At 45.0% G+C, this 19,565-nt stretch overlaps 1 protein-coding gene across 3 annotated transcripts in view; it reads right to left on the reverse strand.

Annotated features, from left to right (window-relative positions):
- TIAM1 (TIAM Rac1 associated GEF 1) overlaps positions 1-19,565 on the reverse strand; it is a 263,811-nt gene that overhangs the window by 188,529 nt on the left and 55,717 nt on the right. The window lies entirely within an intron of this gene.

Consider the following 19,565-nt stretch of genomic DNA (forward strand, 5'->3'; position numbering starts at 1 on the left):
ATTTTACAGGCTATTTGCTTCCCTAAATATTACTGCTTGCAGAATGAGTTATCTGAGGACCGGTCAGTGAGCTTGCTCTCATGACTAGTGCGTACCTCTTTAAAGATTAGTTATTTGTATTTTTTTTTGGGGGGTGGAGGGGCGTTCCTAAACCTCTGTGGTGATTTATGACTGTCCAGGAATAAATATAAGATTACTTATATAAAGAATAAAAAAAATTCTAAATCCACCCCCAGTAGCATAATTAAGGTTTTGAAATCCAATGCAAAAACTCCAACATGAGCCCCAACTACTACAGGTCTAATCATAGTGCAACGCCCCAGAGTCCTGGTCGTTGCAGTACTGTGGCTCCGCCACTAAAGGGGAGCTATGGTACGTCTGATGGCACTGAAGGAGTTCATCTGATCAGGTATCACAGACACCAATACATTTCACAGCCGGGCCTCCAGGGGGAGCTAAGGGTTCTATTCATTAGGCCACTCCCCACCATAGTGGGTAAACTGGGGGTCAGGCAGGAAGTTAGATCAGAAAGCTGACTGGGTTGGAACCAGGCAACACCTTGTGGCAGAGGGTGTTGTGGGGGAAGATTCGGTAGGGTCTCTGTCAGGGGTGGGATCCTGACAGAGGCTTGGCAACTTGAACGAACGTAACGGGACCGTGCCTGCTCAGTATAGCGGCGGTGCCCAAGAAAGGATTAGAAGCGAGATAGATTGTGCTGAGTGAGAAACGAGATCACGCAAAAGGAGAAATACCAGTAGGGGTCGTGCTGTAAGACCGAGGCAACATCCTACTGAGGCGCACTACCGGTGGCCGGAACGCCGAGGGAGTATTATAACATTCAGCTTCAAGCAATACTTCAAACAGCGGCAGGACAGTCAGTCTAAGGCGGGCTGTCTAACTCAAATCACCTATGCAGTCTTGGGGGGCAACTTGTGGAGAGGGGCGACTCTAGGGTCCCGGAAGAGCTCCGAGCCTACCCGTCAAACGGGTGCCGTCCCAACCAGAACACCAGGGAAGGACGGAGAATTAGCAGAACATCATCTAATTGAGTTGTGAGGGAACTTAAGAAACAGACACAACAGTTGTGGGGACTTTCCGTAAGCACAGCAGGGAAGGACCGCAACACATAGCGCTAGAAGGAAGGCACCGATTTCCACCTGTGAAGAGAACTCTGGAGGTGCCATTGGACCGGCCGGACTTGCGCAGCCTGGTGAACCATATTCTGGACTGAGGACCCAGAGATCTTCAGTAAAGAGGTAAAGAGACTGCAACCTGGTGTCCTCGTTATTTACTGCACTGCACCCCTACAGCCTCATCACCATCATCCGTTATACCTATTACACTGTGCGCCCCACGGCAGGGTCACGGACCGGGCCTAGCCACCGTGACAACCCCGGAGCAGAGACTCAGAGGCCCGGCACCGGGTACCCCTCGGCCCTGCGGCAGTGGGGGAGCTGCAATAGCACCCATAGGAACTTTTTGGATCCATCTTGGCTCTAGGGTACAGGTGAGAAGGACCATTTCAGACCCTTTTTGTCATAGTTTTAGATGTTTGCGTGTCTTCTTGGCTTCTCAGAAGGGGACCCCATTCACATAACCAAACATCTATTAAACACGTCAAGAGGGGCAGTAAATCTGTCAGACGACAAGCAACTGACATTTATCCCTCGTGAAAACAGCGGTGTTCAAAGAACCGTAATTATAGAAGATCAAAAAAAAAAAAAAAACCCACATCTAAAAGCTCCATAGACAGTCACAAAATTACAGCTGGTGGAGCCAGAAAGGGGAAGACTTCATATTCCACAAATATTAAGGTAGACCGGAGCGGGAGACCTAGCTGCAGGGGGGGTCAAATCGACACCACATTCAGGAAGTTTGTAGAGGGTGATTAACAAGAACCACAGCTCCGAAACAAACCATAGGCTCCAGGACAGAGACCAGTAACATGTATCCGATCGCCATACATGTATGTAGGAGAGAGAATAATAATAATATTTCTACATCCCTCTAACCCTCTGAAAAAGGTGTAACATTTCAGTAAAAATGGGCCATAAGTGAGAAACAGATTGCCAGGAGGCCCGATAACTTGCTAAAATGATGGAACACCACTGTCAGGAAGGAAAGCTTGTTTCACAAGATTGCAGTGTAAGGCTACGGATCACATCATAAACAAGCATTTTGTCAACTTCAAAAAAATTATTCTTGGCAGCACACCATAAAATTAAATAAACATAATCCAATAGCACCCCTATAGAGTAGGGTTGAGAGAAGAAATCCCTCCCTAGATGCCACACGGGCACCAACTCTCCGGGACAACTCCCAAACTGGTATAGCACAAAGAAATGGAGCAACAGAGTCCCAATCATAATATTAAAAAATAGTATTTATTAAACAATGATCATAAAGTCATACAAACATATATAAATACATGTAAGTCTGCTGTATGCAGCGTACATTTAAGCAGGAGTGTGCAAAATGAAAGACATGACGGTACAACAGGTGAAACAGTACGGCAGGGAAAACACCCCTATAGTGTGCATTATATTACAAAGCCAATTGGCAGGCTTTAGAGGGGCAACATTTAGTGGCTCAAAGAGCATTCACCACATACATCAGGCTGTTCCCCTATCAATAGCCCTGCAACAATATCTAAGCCAAAATGAGTGCACACTTACCCATGTGAATAAGGGGTACCCTGCCACACGTCACCTGGTGGCCCTGCCGTACTGTTTCACCTGTTGTACCGTCATGTCTTTCATTTTGCACACTCCTGCTTAAATGTACGCTGCATACAGCAGACTTACATGTATTTATATATGTTTGTATGACTTTATGATCATTGTTTAATAAATACTATTTTTTAATATTATGATTGGGACTCTGTTGCTCCATTTCTATTGGCAGCACACCATGTAAAAAATAGGCTGCATTGTTCTCGGCAGCACATGGACACTGAAGGTGCATCGCACTTCATCTGCCTGTGTAAACAGGTTATTATATGACCACAGATCAGTGGTTTAGGGTCGTCGGTCAATTCACTTGACTATTCCATAGGCCCAGGTCAATAACACTAGGGGGGATTCAACACCACTAATCAGCAGTTAGAAGAGCAGCGCAGCCCTGGATACTGTTTAGTGTCCACTTGAGTACAGCCCTTTTTTTCTTCTGTTGCAGACGTGTGAAAAGGTACCATAATGGGCACGTGTTCTACCCCACACAAAATAAATTTGCCCACATCCACTGGATCAAAAAAAAATTTCTTCTCGACTCATCACTTTCAGTAAAGTTGGGCCTCCCTTGATCTGATGGCGACTGCGATTTGCTCCACTTTCTGGTGTAAATTCTATTATTAAGCTATTATAAAGACACTTTTTAAATAGTTTGTCCCAAATTGTTTTCCAGCGCCCTTAAGCCATATTCGTTTTTTTGGGCATCATAGACCCAGCTTTCTGGCAGAATCCCCATAGACCTGTATTTCACGATTTTCCATAAACACAAATTTGCATGATGTAATTCTACATTTGCCCTGACGGGGACACACCATACAAACATGTGGAAACCAGCAGCTGGAGAATTACAGCTACTGGACCACACGCTTTCTGAGAAAGGGAGATGCAGTTGACAAAACCCACTTATCTTCGTCCCTACTACAAGAAGGGATTTGGCTTCGGTTTTCCTGTGTTACACTGTATGGGTAAAATTTTGAGAACAATGCATGCTGGAAAGTGATGGAAAGGGGAGTTCTAGCACCTATAGTGCCGACGAGGAATGGGTGTTATACTAAAAAGAAGGAGAATAGCTACAGTTACTGAACATATTAGAATGGTAAGCGCTCTAATAACTCATTTTATACTTGCTGGGGACTGAAGGCAAGAAGGCGGATTTTCTACAGGATTAGTTTGGAAGGACGTATGTGACTACCACTGGTGGCAATCAGAGCGGAGCCAAAGTATCAGTTACAACTAGGCCCTGGAGTATGATGGGGGCACAAAAGATACCAGTATTCTCCTTATAGCACAAGTGTGTGAGTGTGTCTTTATAAGAGGATGACACCAATTAACCTCTTAGCACCAAGGCATTTAAAGGGGTTGTCCCATTCTAAATCATTTTTAGCCTGTAGACTCCTTTATGTATAAAATGAACAGAACTCTACGTACCCTTCCTGTATACATCGCTCTGTCTATGCTGCTGCTCCGGCATTTGATGATCGGCTGCAGTGGTGAACTCACGTTGACAGCGGCTGAATGAACTGATCAGCTGCCCGAGACTTAAAGGGGTTGTCTCCTTTTTAAGGGCGTGCGGGTTTTATTTTTGATTTTAAGTATCCTGTACATACTTATGACAAGGTTGTTCCAGAACATTCCAGCGGCGTATCCACAGCTTCACCGGCAGGAGCACAACGATACTGTCATTACTCCATAAATTGGCCCCCCTAGGAGCGCCGCTCGTCGTGCAGACGTTGCATAACCCGGGTGCTGAATGCCAAGGAAAAACAAACACGGCAGCGGCATCTCAGCGGTATTACATGCAATGTCAACATGAGCTTCCTAATTAACAGCGATTAACCTCTGCAGCGCCACAATCATTACCATAAACCAAAAGTTCAGTTCTCTCCCGACATCTTAATGATAGAGAAATGGTGAAGTTATCGGGAATTGACGTCTCTTCCTCGCACAAGGTGTGACTCTGCCGTCATCTAGGATGGGGGGGTGAAGAGACGCAGCAGGTGGGGTAAGGATTCTACATACATTGTATCATCATATATAGATATGGATTTTGTGTCTGTATTATACTCAGGAGCTGCAATCACAAAGCTGCCGGTTGCCTTTGGGAACTGTCGACAAACTTGTTGTCAGACACACCCCTCATCAGTTCCTTCAGGCAATATACCCCCCAGATGGTATATTCTGTAGTGCTATGCCATTACTTAGTGGGATAAAAGATGCCCCCTTATACAGATGAAAGAGCTCCCTACCAGAAGCATGCAGTATTGTAAATACAGCTCTGGACTAGAACACATTCTGTAATCAGGAGGCGTGCAAGAAGGAATGGGTGTAATAAAGGTTAGATACAGATAAAAGATCGGCCCCAGAGCCCCGGCCCCAGAGCCCGAGCCCCAGAGCCCGAGCCCCAGCCCCAGAGCCCGAGCCCCAGAGCCCGAGCCATTTTTAGATCTTTCGCTCACATAACATTACACAATAACGCTGCTTTTTGCTACGGAGGAACAGAAGCAAAACAAGTTCATGTTTTGCTGGATCTGTCACATCTGCACGATCATTTGATTTGATGAACAAAAGCTGTCTCCATGGTGAGAATGGAAAATTGAGAGTCTTTATGATTGCCTTCATTAAGTAATCTAAACTGTAAAAAGCAATAAAAAAACGTTTAGACAGTGGCAGTCAAAAAAAATAAAAAAACAGTTTACTACAAAATTAGGGAGATTGTCATACGTCAGCGTCGCGAGGAGCAGGAAAGGCCCCGGAAGGCGAGAATGATTTTTTTTTTATTATTATTTTTAACATTAGATCTTTTTACTATTGATGCTGCATAGGCAACATCAATAGTAAAACGTTGGTCACACAGGGTTAATAGCAGCGTTAACAGACTGCTAAACCACTATGGGGCACTGGCTGGAGGGGAGTGGGGAAAGGGTGAATTCGCGGAAGAACTGTGCCCGTCACTGATTGGTCAAGGCCGGCCCTGACCAATCAGCGATAAGGGATTTCCGTTACAGACAGACGGAAGTACCCGTTAGACATACATACATATAATAATGGACTGTGGAAGGTAACTGTTCAGCTGCCTTGCTGTTTACTTAGAATCTATTAGTTTTTAGTTCATTGTGAGAAAGTACAATACAATTTGTGTGTTTGTTTAGTATATTTAACAGTATATGGACACTACTCTGTCCTCCTCCTCCTGGACCGGTCTTCTGCCTTTGACACTGGACCACTCCCTTCTGCTACAGATCCTCTCATCTCTCGGCATCACAGACTTGGCCCTTTCCTGGATCTCGTCATATCTAACAGACCAAACATTCAGTGTCTCCCTCCCCCACACCACCTCCTCACCTCGCCCCTTGTCAGTCGGTGTACCCCAAGGCTCTGTTCTAGGACCCCTACTCTTCTCCATCTACACCTTCGGCCTAGGACAGCTCATAGAATCCCACGGTATGCAGTATCATCTCTACGCCGATGACACGCAGATCTACCTATCCGGACCTGACCTCACCTCCTTACTTACCAAAATCCCGCACTGTGTCTGCTATCTCGGCCTTTTCTGCTCGTTTTCTAAAACTGAACATGGACAAAACAGAATTCATCATCTTTCCCCCCACCTCACTCTACCCCTCCACCAGACCTATCCATCAATGTCAATGACTGCTCACTTTTCCCAGTCCCACATGCCCGGTGCCTCGGGGTGATCCTCGACTCTGCCCTCTTTCAAGCCACATATCCAAGCCCTTGCCTCCTCCTGCTGTCTCAAACTCAAAAATATTTCCCGAATCAGTGCATTCCTTGACCGCGACACCACAATAACACTAGTGCATGCCCTTATCATCTCCCGCCTTGACTACTGCAACCTCCTACTCTCTGGCCTCCCCTCTAGCACTATGGCACCACTCCAATCATGCTACACTCTGCTGCCCGACTAATCTACCTGTCTCCCCGCTATTCCCCGGCCTCTCCCCTATGCCAAGCCCTTCACTGGCTTCCTATCACCCAGAGACTCCAGTTCAAAACCCTCACAATGACCTACAAAGCCATCCACAACCTGTCTCCTCCATACATCTGTGACATGGTCTCCCGGTACCTACCTACACGCAACCTCCGATCCTCACATGATCTCTTCTCTACTCCCCTCTGATCTCTTCTTCCCACAACCGCATCCAAGACTTCTCCCGTGCTTCCCCCATACTCTGGAACTCTCTGCCACAACACATCAGACTCTCGCCTACCATAGAAACCTTCAAAAAGAACCTGAAGACTCACCTCTTCCGAGAAGCCTACAACCTGCAGTAATCCTCAACCTACTGAACCGCTGCACAACCAGCTCTACTCTCTCCTAGTGTATCCTCACCCATCCCCTGCAGACTGAGCCCTCATGGGCAGGGTCCTCCCTCCTTATGTACCTGTGAGCCTTGTTTTTTGCTCATGTTTAAAGTATTTGTCTATATTTGCCCCGTATTCACATTTAAAGCGCCATGGAATAAACGGCGCTATAAAAATGTATAATAAATAATAATACTAGACTGGAGCATGCAGATTTGCCTGGAGTGGATGGAGTGGACCAGCACAGCGCCAGTCACCGAGTAGTGGCCTCTCCTGGGTACTGCAGCTCAGCCGTTCTGCAGTCCCTGGTAGCAGACACTACGCGGAGAGGTAATGTTCAGCTTGCGGTATCATACATGTTACTTCCCATATAACTCAGCAGTCCCGTTACTAGCGGCATCCCATAATGCTCTGCCAACATCCCTGGTGCCAGCAGCCTGTGGTTTATACAAGCCACTTAATCCCAAAACCTCATGCACAACACTAAAAAAAAAAAAAAAAACTGGGTTTATTTTCCTTCAGTCCCTTCTTGCCAACACAGAAATTTACGAGTAACCCATAATGGGAGATTTCCGCTAGTCTGATCTGTGGCTCAATAGTTAAATGGGTTATCCCATAAATAACCGCACAATTCCTGCTATTAGCCATTCTACTTACTTGCACGGTCCCAAACACTTCTGCTCGATAGGTATCCCTTGATTCTGATCTCTAGATGGAATCAGTCTACTTCTCCCTCTGGCAGCTCATAATATAAGTCTATTCTTCCTGCCTTCGTCTTCTCGGCTATATAACTATGCTATTATAATGGAATTTGGTCCTGTCTTGACAAGCAGGGAAGAAGCAGGTTTTAATTGGAAGCTTATCTCCTGAATAGTACCTGATCGGCAGCAGCCACTAAACAGTAGGGCGGAGTGACTGTCCGGCTTTTATACATTTACATTCTGCCATCGCTGGAGGTAGCCACACATGATAGGTGAATGAGAACGGTGTGGGACCCCCACTGATCGGATATGGATTACCTAAAAACTAAATGCTCGGAAAGCGCCTTTAAAAATGCTGCTTTATCTGGGGCATTTATGGGAACCTCCACCATAGCCCAGGTCTTGGTGTGACCAGCATCTCCTGCACCTTTCTAACATACTATCGAAATAGCATAAATGTCCCAAATTCCCTTTAAAAAATAGTTTTTGTCTGTCAGCGTTTTTTGCTATGTAATCTGAGAGCAGCATATGGGCAGAGACCCCGATTCCAGCAATGTATCACTTATTGGGCTGCTGGTTGTCATTCTGGCAGTTCTCAGCTGCAGATCAGGCAGAGATCAGAATGTAGAGCTGGAAAACCATGTTTATACAGTGTACACAGCCACCATTGACAAAAAGCTGCCAATCAGTGGTAGGGGCGGGTTACAGAGAGCAGCAGACTAGGAGGCACTGCAGTGATTATCTCCTGCTGATAAAACTTATTTTATTAAAACTGCAACACAGCCCAATAAGTGACATCGCTGGAATCAGGGTCTCTGCCTCCACAAAATGATGCAGTCATATTTCATAGCAAAAACCTGACGACATTCCCTTTAACACCAATGTTAGGTAGCCTCAGTGAAGAGTTGGCCAGTGACCACAGATGCTGTATATCAGAGGTGTCAAACTGCATTCCTCGAGGGCCGCCAACAGGTCATGTTTTCAGGATTTCCTTGTATTGCACAGGTGATAATTTAATCACCTGCACAAAATGATTCCAGCACCTTGTGGAATGCTAAGGAAATCCTGAAAACATGACCTGTTGGCGGCCCTCGAGGAATGCAGTCTGACACCTCTGCTGTATAAGCCTCAAGCATCTATTAAACAGCAGAGCAGAATTATCCCCCCGGCACCAGTTTCTGCTGTTGCCAGATGCATTAATGGGGTTGTACCAAGTTAATACGTTACCCACATTGGTACGGCCTCATTCAGATGCCCGGGTAGCACGTAGGCGTTATAGCAGTTTTTTTATTACTAAACCAAATACCCATTATAATCTGTGCTGCTAGTCACAACATCTGGTTCCCCGCCCCCAGGCTTTGTGTCTGTGCAAAAATCATGGAGACGTTTAATTTTTGTCCAGCAGCACCAATGAGAATAGCTAGTAGAGGTCTATGGGTCCCTGAAAGTCATGGACAGCACACTGATGGCACGGCTGTACAGTCCGAGATGATCGGAGGAGGACAGCAATTTACAGAGGCCACGCGGGCCATACACAGGCCACACACACAGGCGCCGCGCGGGCCATACACCGGCCACACACACAGGCGCCGCGCGGGCCATACACCGGCCACACGCACAGGCCATACCCAGGCCACACACACAGGCGCCGCGCGGGCCATACACAGGCCACACACACACACAGGCGCCGCGCGGGCCATACACAGGCCACACACACACACACAGGCCACACACACACACAGGCGCCGCGCGGGCCATACACAGGCCACACACACACACACACGCCGCACGGGCCATACACAGGCCACACACACACAGGCGCCACGCGGGCCATACACAGGCCACACACACACACACAGGCGCCGCGCGGGCCATACACAGGCCACACACACACACAGGCGCCGCGCGGGCCATACACAGGCCACACACACAGGCGCCGCGCCGGCCATTTAATTTTTGCATACTTGACAAAGCACCGACGTCTGAATAAGACCCAAGTAAGGGGCTAACTTCTTGATTGCTGGGAGTCTGACAGCAGATACCTCCACCAATGCTGAGAGCTATGCTCTGAAGTGGCGTTTCAGCATACACACCTTTCGTTTTCTATGTAATTGCTGGAGATGGCTGAGTATAGCTCTGCACTCCGGATTAGTCAGTGGTCTCAGTGATCGGACCCCCAGTTGTCAAATTATCCCCCATGATATTATAGAGGTAACAGTACCTTGGTCCAAACCCTGTAATAAAGCAGCATGAAATTAATCCCAGCACTCATGGTATATATATTTTTCCCAAATCTTCAGTACGGGCTATTAACCTCTCCAAGTGCGGTGTGGTAAAGTGGAGGCGACCAGACTGCGCTCCGACTCCTCTCCTGACAGGTCTGTAACAGAAGAGACTTCTATTTCCTTATGAAATTATTCCGGAGCACCTTTCCTTAGGGCGCTCACTGTGCGGTTCCTCCGTTGCACCTCCTGGAAATGACTGAACTACAGGTACATGTGTGCTGCTCCTGTCTCCGCAGAGGTGCCTCCACAAAGCTCTCACATCCACACCACCCCCTCCATCAGTGCTGCCGAGTCCCGACCACCCGCACGGTAACACAGTGCATCACAACTGTGGGACTGGGCGCGAGCCGCCGGTCACCTCCCCTGAGGCGCGAGCCGCCGGCCACCTTCCTGAGGCGCGAGCCGTTACTTCTAGAGAACTTGATGGTAACTAGTCACATAACCCATCTTTATCCCTCACAAAGTGTCTGAGCCGCAGGGCCACAAAGAAGGGGACAGTAACAGTATCACAGCGCGGACACCATGTGCGTTACCTTCCTCTTCTGGCCGGGGACCCCCGAGATGCCTCCGTCCCCAGGTGGTATCAGGGGCCGTGTCCTGTTCACTTCCTAGGAGCCGTGTAAACAGATCTGAGTGAACCTATTGCAGATCTCTCCACCCCTCTTCCTCCAGGGGAGCGGGGAAAGACAGGTATGCCTTTCATTCAGGATGGAGGAAGAGGGGGAGGGAGCTTATGTCACAGACAAAGCCAGAGACAGCAGAGCGGAGACCGCCGAGCCCGGCTCAGATCCCCCCTATTAGCCAGAGTCCAGGTCCAAACAATGGGAGGAAAGACGGGTTATGGCAGCTCCACTCCATCTCACACCTGCGGCCATGAGATCACTTTCTTTCCGTCGGAGTCTGCGAGGAGGAGGCAGCAGAGCCGCTGTGAAAACTCTTAATATCATAATTTATTACATGATTTCACGTATGAAGGCAAGTTGCATTATGAGTATGGAATGAAAGTTAAAAAAAAAAAAAAAACACACCGAAAAACCCCACTACATCTGAAACTCTAAGGCTATGCTTACATGTTGAGTTTTTGCCATGTTTTTTGCCAGGGCACATTTGTCTCTTGTGCATGCTGATAAAGGTTAGTGCTTTAAAAAAAATAAACAAACTTAGTTAGGTTTTGGCACCAAAAAGGCAGCGGAACCTGATACCCGAATTTTTGCACCACCCATTGCTTTTAATAGGTGCAAAATGCTGTAAAAATGCTGAAAAAAGGGACATGCTGTATTTTGCAAAAACCAAGCTGACAAAGCAGTCGGGGGAAAAAAAAAAAGAAATAAATAAGTCAAAGTGCGTGCATTAGATTTCTGAAATCTCAGACTTTACTGGTACTGTCAAATGCAACTGAAAGTTTGCTTAAAAATGCCACATGTGAACATAGCCTTACAGTAAACAGTGATAGAAAAATCATGATCGCCATGAGTAGTGGTGTACAGGGAAGAGAGGGGGTTCATTGCGGTGCTGGATTTGTCACCCAGACTAGAAGGGTCTAAAGGTACCTTCAAGGTACCTTCACACGAAACGACATCGCTAGCGATCCGTGACGTTGCAGCGTCCTGGCTAGCGATATCGTTTCGTTTGACACGCAGCAGCGATCAGGATCCTGCTGTGATGTCGCTGGTCGCTGAATAAAGTGCAGAACTTTATTTGGTCGTCCGATCGCTGTGTATCGTTGTGTTTGAAAGCAAAAGCAACGATACCCAGCGATGTTTTACACTGGTAACCAGGGTAAACATCGGGTTACCAAGCGCAGGGCCGCGCTTAGTAACCCGATGTTTACCCTGGTTACCAGCGTAAAAGTAAAAAAAACAAACAGCACATACTTACATGCGTCCCCCAGCGTCTGCTTCCTGAGACTTACTGAGCGCCGGCACCTAAAGTGAAAGTGAAAGCACAGCGGTGACGTCACCGCTGTGCTGTTAGGGCCGGAGCTCAGTCAGTGTCAGGAAGCAGACGCTGGGGGACGCATGTAAGTATGTGCTGTTTGTTTTTTTTACTTTTACGCTGGTAACCAGGGTAAACATCGGGTTACTAAGCTCGGCCCTGCGCTTACCAACCCGATGTTTACCCTGGTTACCCGGGGACCTCAGCATCGTTGGTCGCTGGAGAGCGGTCTGTGTGACAGCTCTCCAGCGATCAAACAGCGACGCTGCAGCGATCAGCATCGTTGTCGCTAGCGTCTAATCACCACATTGATTACAAACAGGGGAGTCGGGCACAGGTTCACACCTCCGGGAATGATGGCTTGTGGACTCGTGTGTCCCTAGTGGTGGGCAATCAATGACAAGGGCACCTTCTTGTACGTTCACACCGAGTCTCTGCTGCAAAAACCCAGACAAAAAAAGCGACAGATGCGAAACGCGCGTTGAGGAACATGGCTGCAGCCCAGGCAGGACAGACACTATGGGTAAGCACCGTTTCTAATATACTGTTTTTATAATATGCATTGCGTTCAATGTGAGTTTTTCTGCTATTCAACAGACACACTACATGGGCACAATATATGTTACCCTTGCCGGGCAGTAAAGTGCAGCATTTCAGCTTTGGGGCATCACTGTACTGATTTGTTATTTTTTGTTTGTTTTTTTAAAAACAATAAAGTACAACATTAAAAAAAACTCATTCAGTTTATTATGTCCTGACCTATTCTCCGGCCTTTTTACCTCTGGATCTAATTACATATGTGCCCATAATATTCATATACTGTTATATGTGTTCTGTGACTATAACTTTCTGTAATTTTTTTTTTTTTTTTTTTTTTTTGAGTGCGGATAGCTGCTCTGTTACTTATGTAAAAGCAATTGGAGTCCACAAAAACCACAAACAATAATGGAGTCCCTGACGCAGAATGTGCTGTACAGATCGGCTTCCGGTGAGTCCGGATTGCAATCACTGCCCAAAACACGAATATGATTTCTCCATGAAGAATGCTGCCGCGCTCCATTCCTTGCTACATCAAGGACATCTGCCCAGCCCAGATCACAGGACGAGGAGCAGAAAAACAGACAATTATAACGATCCTCGAAAAACATAAAACATTCTTTCAGTCCGGCTGTCGATTCAGAATTTTTTTATTTTTTTTTTTTTACATGGGTCCTCCTTTCCAAACAAACAACTACAGGATATAGACAGAGAACAATTAAGGGGTTGTCCACTACTCCAACCACCACTTCTCAACCCTCACGTTTCCCCCCTCCAGTGTCAGCACTGGCTCTCCCAGGGATCACATAACATTATGTCAGGGGACCCCAGCAACCAGACAGCATTGGCTCCTCTCCTTAGGACATATCACTTACATCCAGAGGTCAGAGCTGCTCTCAGTTCCTCCGGATGTCTCAACTTATCCGTACGAGAAGAGCATGAAACCATCGCCGATTAGGTTACGTGGTCCCCGGGAAATCAGTCGACATGTGCCTGCAACAGCCACGGGTGGAATTGCAATCCACCCGTGGCTGCTAACTACCGTAGTTAAATGCCGCTGTCAATTTCTGACAGCGACATTAAATTGGCGCTTACCAGAAGCACGTCATAAATCCCACCCATCGGTGACCCCGCCACATGATCGCAGGTCACCGGTGGGTTGGCATGACAACCAAAAGGTCTCCAGCAGACCTCTCTGGTTGTCATTGCTGGATTGCCAAGAGCGTCGGCCCCGTGGTCGGCGCTCATAACAAGTGAGCATGTGTGCTATATAGAGGCGATCTGATCATCGCCTGTATGTAGCAGAGGTGATCGAAGTAATGGAGCTTCTAGTCTCCCACATGGAGACTATGGAAACATGCAAAAAGTACAAAAAAAAAAAAAAAAAGTTTAAAGATATAAAGAAAAAAATATAAAAGTGCAAATCACCACTTTTCACCCCATTCAAAATAAAAATAAAAAATCAAATATACACTTTGGCATTCAGAATGAATTCATGAATGAATTGGCACGATCGCCAAGTGGCGTCAAGAGAAAAGAATTCAAAACGTTAGAATTACGATATCTTGGTCGCCGCTACATTGCAAAAAAAATGCAATAATGGGCAATCAAAAGATCACATCTACACCAAAATGGTTTCAAAAACGTCAGCTCGATGCATAAAAAAAAAAAAAAAAAAATTTAATAAGCCCTCACCCAACCCCAGATCATGAAAAATAGAGAGGCTGAAAGTCTCAGAAAAAGGAGAGCTTTTTTTCTTTTTTAACCAAACTTTGGATTTCTTTTTCACCACTGAAAAAAAAAAAAAACTGGACATGTTTGGTGTCTATGAACTTGTAAGGACCTGGAAAATCATAATGGCAGGTTAGTTTCAGCATTTAGTGGAATTCCACTTTTTTTTGCAATATCACCGCACTTGGAATTTTTTTCCCCCCATTTTACGGAACACAATATGTTAAAAACAAAGTTTAAAAATACAAAGTTATGGCTCTGGGAAGAAGAAGGGGAGCAAAAAACCAAAATGCAAAAAAAAAATACCTCTGTCTTGAAGGGGTTAACACATGAAAACAAACCACCAAGATGGAAAATTTAATGTTTTTCCCTTTACTTGCCCCAAATTCTGCACTCAGATATTCTCCTAGAAAAGACAAAACCGCACTTTTACTTTCTTAAATATTCAGGATCGCTGACGGCTCTGGAGAGGTTTCAACAACGAGATAAAAATCACAGAACACAAAAAAATACAAAAAATACAAATTGCCTGGAGAGATCGTTTCTCTTCCTCCATTACAGATTACCACTTTTCCCGTCATCAAGTCTTACCAACTCCATGAAAATTACAGTAAAATTAACCAAAAAGGTATTTGTACAATGAATATGATAATATTGCGGTCCTGCGGGCAATGGGTGACAAACATCAAAACATTAGAGCAGATCCCCCATCTTTTTGTTAATGTTTGAGACCTCCACAGATAATGACTGGTGCTCACAATTTAATTTTGGCTTCTATTTAATACATTTTGGGACTTTTCCTTTATATTTTTCTGTAATCTAGAATAATTTGCATATGTATACATTTTTTACGCCAGGCAGAGAATTTTGCATTCATTCAGTTCTGCTGCTGGTAACGCTGAGAATTTCATGCTATATGGGTAGAGCACGTGACTCCATACATTATTCATCTGCCGAGATACTTTGTTCCATTTTCTCAAGACATCAAGGGGAAATTAAAAAGAAAAAAAAAAAAAAAAGCAATGTAGGCTAGACATCAGAATCCATACAGATAATGAGGTCCTGGACAGCAGACAGGCTGCCGGCAGGAAAATGTAGTGAGCTGTGGGTCAGAGGCCCAGGGTGTGAGCCTATAAATATGGGATTCCAACTCTAGGCCTAATCTCTGTAAATAATAATTTAAACTAAATGATCCCAAATTAAATTAAAAAAAAAAAAAATCATAATATTCATATACTGGTTAAATTTAGCAATTCGTTGGGGAGCCCTTTGTTAGAGAAGTCATTTTCTGATCAAACTTATCACAGGCAGTCTTGCTGCTTGAACCTCCAGCGATCAGCTGTAAACTGGTAGGAAACAAAGTGTTTCACTTCTTCACAGCTCCCCCGCAGGAGAAATTGAGCATTACAGTTCCCACTGAAATCAGCAAGTTCAAATATAAATGCATGGGGGTGTAGGGAGGGACTACACCCAGGACCCCAAAGTGACCCTCTGGAAACTATGTAAAAGACAGCAAATATTATTACATTGCAGACAGCCATTGGTTTCCGCCACAAAAGGCTGCATAAGATGCTTAAAACGCCTTTAGTACTGCTAAGAGATTTTTTACAAGGAAATTTAAAGGGGCTGCGTTTAATCTTTGCTATGAGGTCTCAACCTTTGTTGCTGCTCGACACTACCCTTTAATCGCTCATTTATTAGATTTACATCCTTTTCCATGATGCTTTGCTTTTTAAAAAGGAGTTGCTCTAAGACTGCAAGTGGTCCCCAAGACCACTGCTCTGCTCCCATGGGAGTCCTGTAGATCGGCGATAACTTGCAATCTTGCATGCTGCATCTGCAGATTTCCCCTCTAATTTTCATTGTCGCAGAGCGTAACTGCTATATTCCTTCGGAATATGAAGGATTCCTGCTCTCCGGTCTCTATGTAGCACAAGATCACATGAAGTAGAATATGAAGGTAGTACTAAGCAGTGTAGCTGTGAATCCAACACTGGGGAAAGGTAAAACACTTACTAGAACGCAGCAGTATCATCTGGTTTGTCTATGCCTCCCTCTCTGCTCATCCACTTTCGCTAGCCAAAAAAAGTAGCTGTAATTTGATCCCTCAGTGAGAAAGCAGTTGGTAGCAACTTGGACAAGGGTTTTTTTTTTTTCCATAGTGAATTGTGAGTTTAAAGAGATGGGGATAATGAGGGAGATGTGATGCCGATATCTGATTAGATACGAAGTTTCTAAGTTGTGCTTATAATATTGATTCTAAGAACACGGACTATAAGAAGCCTTCTACATCCTATTGGGGTATAACTACACGACGAGGACACGTCTTTTCTTTCTTACATTTAGGAACCTCCAGGGGCCACTCGTGGTTGGGAAGACAGGCATGATTATGTGGAAAATGAGCAAACAAAAATCCTATACATGTGTTGTAATTTATAGGCCTCATTCAGACAAATTAATTTCTTCAGTGTTTATAGTTTAAAAAAAGAAAAAAAAAATATATAAGTTTCATACCATTTTTTTCCATATTTTTCTAAAGTCAAAGTTATTTTTTTTTAATACACCCTTGCATTTTGCGTCATACAGCTTTTATATGGATCAGTTTTGTACAAAACTTTATATAGAAAAAAAAAAAAATCTGCTGACAGATGCTCAGGCTTTTTAATCTGAGGTCAGCATGATTTAGGGGCAGAAACTTGATTCCAGCGACCATCACTTACTGGGCTGTGTTTTGCCATTTCAATAAAATCAGTGTTTTATCAGCAGGAGATCATCACTACAGGACTAGGTGTCTTGTGCATCCTAGTCCAACCACATTTCCAACATTGATACATTGTACACAGAAAGCTGCCAATCAGTAGTGTGGGTGGGGTTATACAGGGCTCAGCATTCTGAGCTCTACAGCACAGAAAACAGTGATTGTAGAAGAACACCTGCAACCAGCAACATAATGGGCACATCGCTGGAATCAGGGTTCACAGGACACTGCGAGGGAGGCGGGTGAGTATTTTCAGAACAGCGGGGGGGGGGGAGAACAGGGGGTGGGGACATGGAGCTTTATTTTAAACACGAAATACCACAAAAAAAATGGATTATTCATATCTTCTTTACAGCAAACGCTGCTGCACAGAAGATATGAATCGCGGCTTCAGCACCACGTGGGGGGGGACAGCGCTTACTGGAGCGCTGTCTCCTGCACGGCACACGGAGAATGTCCGTGTGCGGTCCGTGTTTTACACGGACCCATTGACTTTAATGGGTCCGTGTAATACGTGCGCTCCCACGAATACTGACATGTCTCCGTGTTTGGCACACGGAGACAAGGCCCGCAAAAAATCAATGACATCTGCACAGATGCATTGATTTTAATGTGTCTACGTGTGTCAGTGGCTCCGGTACGTGAGGAAACTGCCACCTCACGTACCGGAGCCACTGACGTGTGAAACCGGCCTTAGAGGAACTAGAACGTGAGAATTCTTCAAGCTCACCAGGTACCTTTCCTACTTCTGTTGTGCCGAGGTCTACCACGTTCCCCCCCCCCCCCCCTCCTTTTCTTTATGCCAGTCTATTGAAATCTTCAATAAATTAGTTTTAGAGGACTTCATAACCCTCTCTAGTACACATAGAGGGGACAATTTGACACGGGCACACTGCCTAGCATTGAAAGAGTTGGGGTCGATAAGGGATATTGTAATTAACCCCTTCACCCCCAAGGGTGGTTTGCACGTTATGGACCGGGCCAATTTTTACAATTCTGACCACTGTCCCTTTATGAGGCTATAACTCTGGAACGCTTCAACGGATCCTGTTGATTCTGACATTGTTTTCTCGTGACATATTGTACTTCATGATAGTGGTAAAATTTCTTTGATATTACCTGCGTTTATTTGTGAAAAAAATGGAAATTTGGCGAAAATTTTGAAAATTTCGCAGTTTTCCAAATTTGAATTTTTATGCAATTAAATCACAGTGATGTGTCACACAAAATACTTAATAAGTAACATTTCCCACATGTCTACTTTACATCAGCACCATTTTGGAACCAAAATTTTTTTTTGTTAGGGAGTTATAAGGGTTAAAAGTTGACCAGCAATTTCTCATTTTTACAAAACCATTTTTTTTAGGGACCACATCACATTTGAAGTCATTTTGAGGGGTCTATATGATAGAAAATAACCACATGTGACACCATTCTAAAAACTGCACCCCTCAAGGTGCTCAAAACCACATTCAAAAAGTTTATTAACCCTTCAGGTGTTTCACAGGAATTTTTGGAATGTTTAAATAAAAATGAACATTTAACTTTTTTTTCATACAAAATTTACTTCAGCTCCAATTTGTTTTATTTTACCAAGGGTAACAGGAGAAAATGGACCCCAAAAGATGTTATACAATTTGTCCTGAGTACGCCGATACCCCATATGTAGGGGTAAACCACTGTTTGGGCGCATGACAGAGCTCGAAAGCGAAGGAGCGCCATTTGACTTTTCAATGCAAAATTGACTGGAATTGAGATGGGACGCCATGTTGCGTTTGGAGAGCCCCTGATGTGCCTAAACATTGAAACCCCCCCCACAAGTGACACCATTTTGGAAAGTAGACCCCCTAAGGAACTTATCTATATGTGTGGTGAGAGCTTTGAACCCCCAAGTGTTTCACTACAGTTTATAACGGAGAGCCGTGCAAATAAAAAATATTTTTTTTTCAACAAAAATTATTTTTTAGCCCCCAGTTTTGTATTTTTCCAAGGTTAACAGGAGAAATTGGACCCTATATATTGTCCAATTTGTCCTGAGTACGCTGATACCTGATATCTGGGGGGGAACCACCGTTTGAGCGCATGGCAGAGCTTGGAAGGGAAGGATCATCATTTGCAATGCAGACTTAGATGGATTGGTCTGCAGGCGTCACATTGCATTTGCAGAGCCCCTAATGTACCTAAACAGTAGAAACCCCCCACAAGTGACCCAATATTGGAAACTAGACCCCCCAAGGAACTTATCTAGTTGTGTTGTGAGAACTTTGAACCCCCAAGTGTTTCACTACAGTTTATAACGGAGAGCCGTGCAAATAAAAAATATTTTTTTTTCAACAAAAATTATTTTTTAGCCCCCAGTTTTGTATTTTTCCAAGGTTAACAGGAGAAATTGGACCCTATATATTGTCCAATTTGTCCTGAGTACGCTGATACCTGATATCTGGGGGGGAACCACCGTTTGAGCGCATGGCAGAGCTCGGAAGGGAAGGATCATCATTTGCAATGCAGACTTAGATGGATTGGTCTGCAGGCGTCACATTGCATTTGCAGAGCCCCTAATGTACCT

The sequence above is a fragment of the Ranitomeya variabilis genome, chromosome 3 (genome assembly GCF_051348905.1).
Source record: "Ranitomeya variabilis isolate aRanVar5 chromosome 3, aRanVar5.hap1, whole genome shotgun sequence".
Taxonomy (NCBI): Eukaryota; Metazoa; Chordata; class Amphibia; order Anura; family Dendrobatidae; genus Ranitomeya; species Ranitomeya variabilis.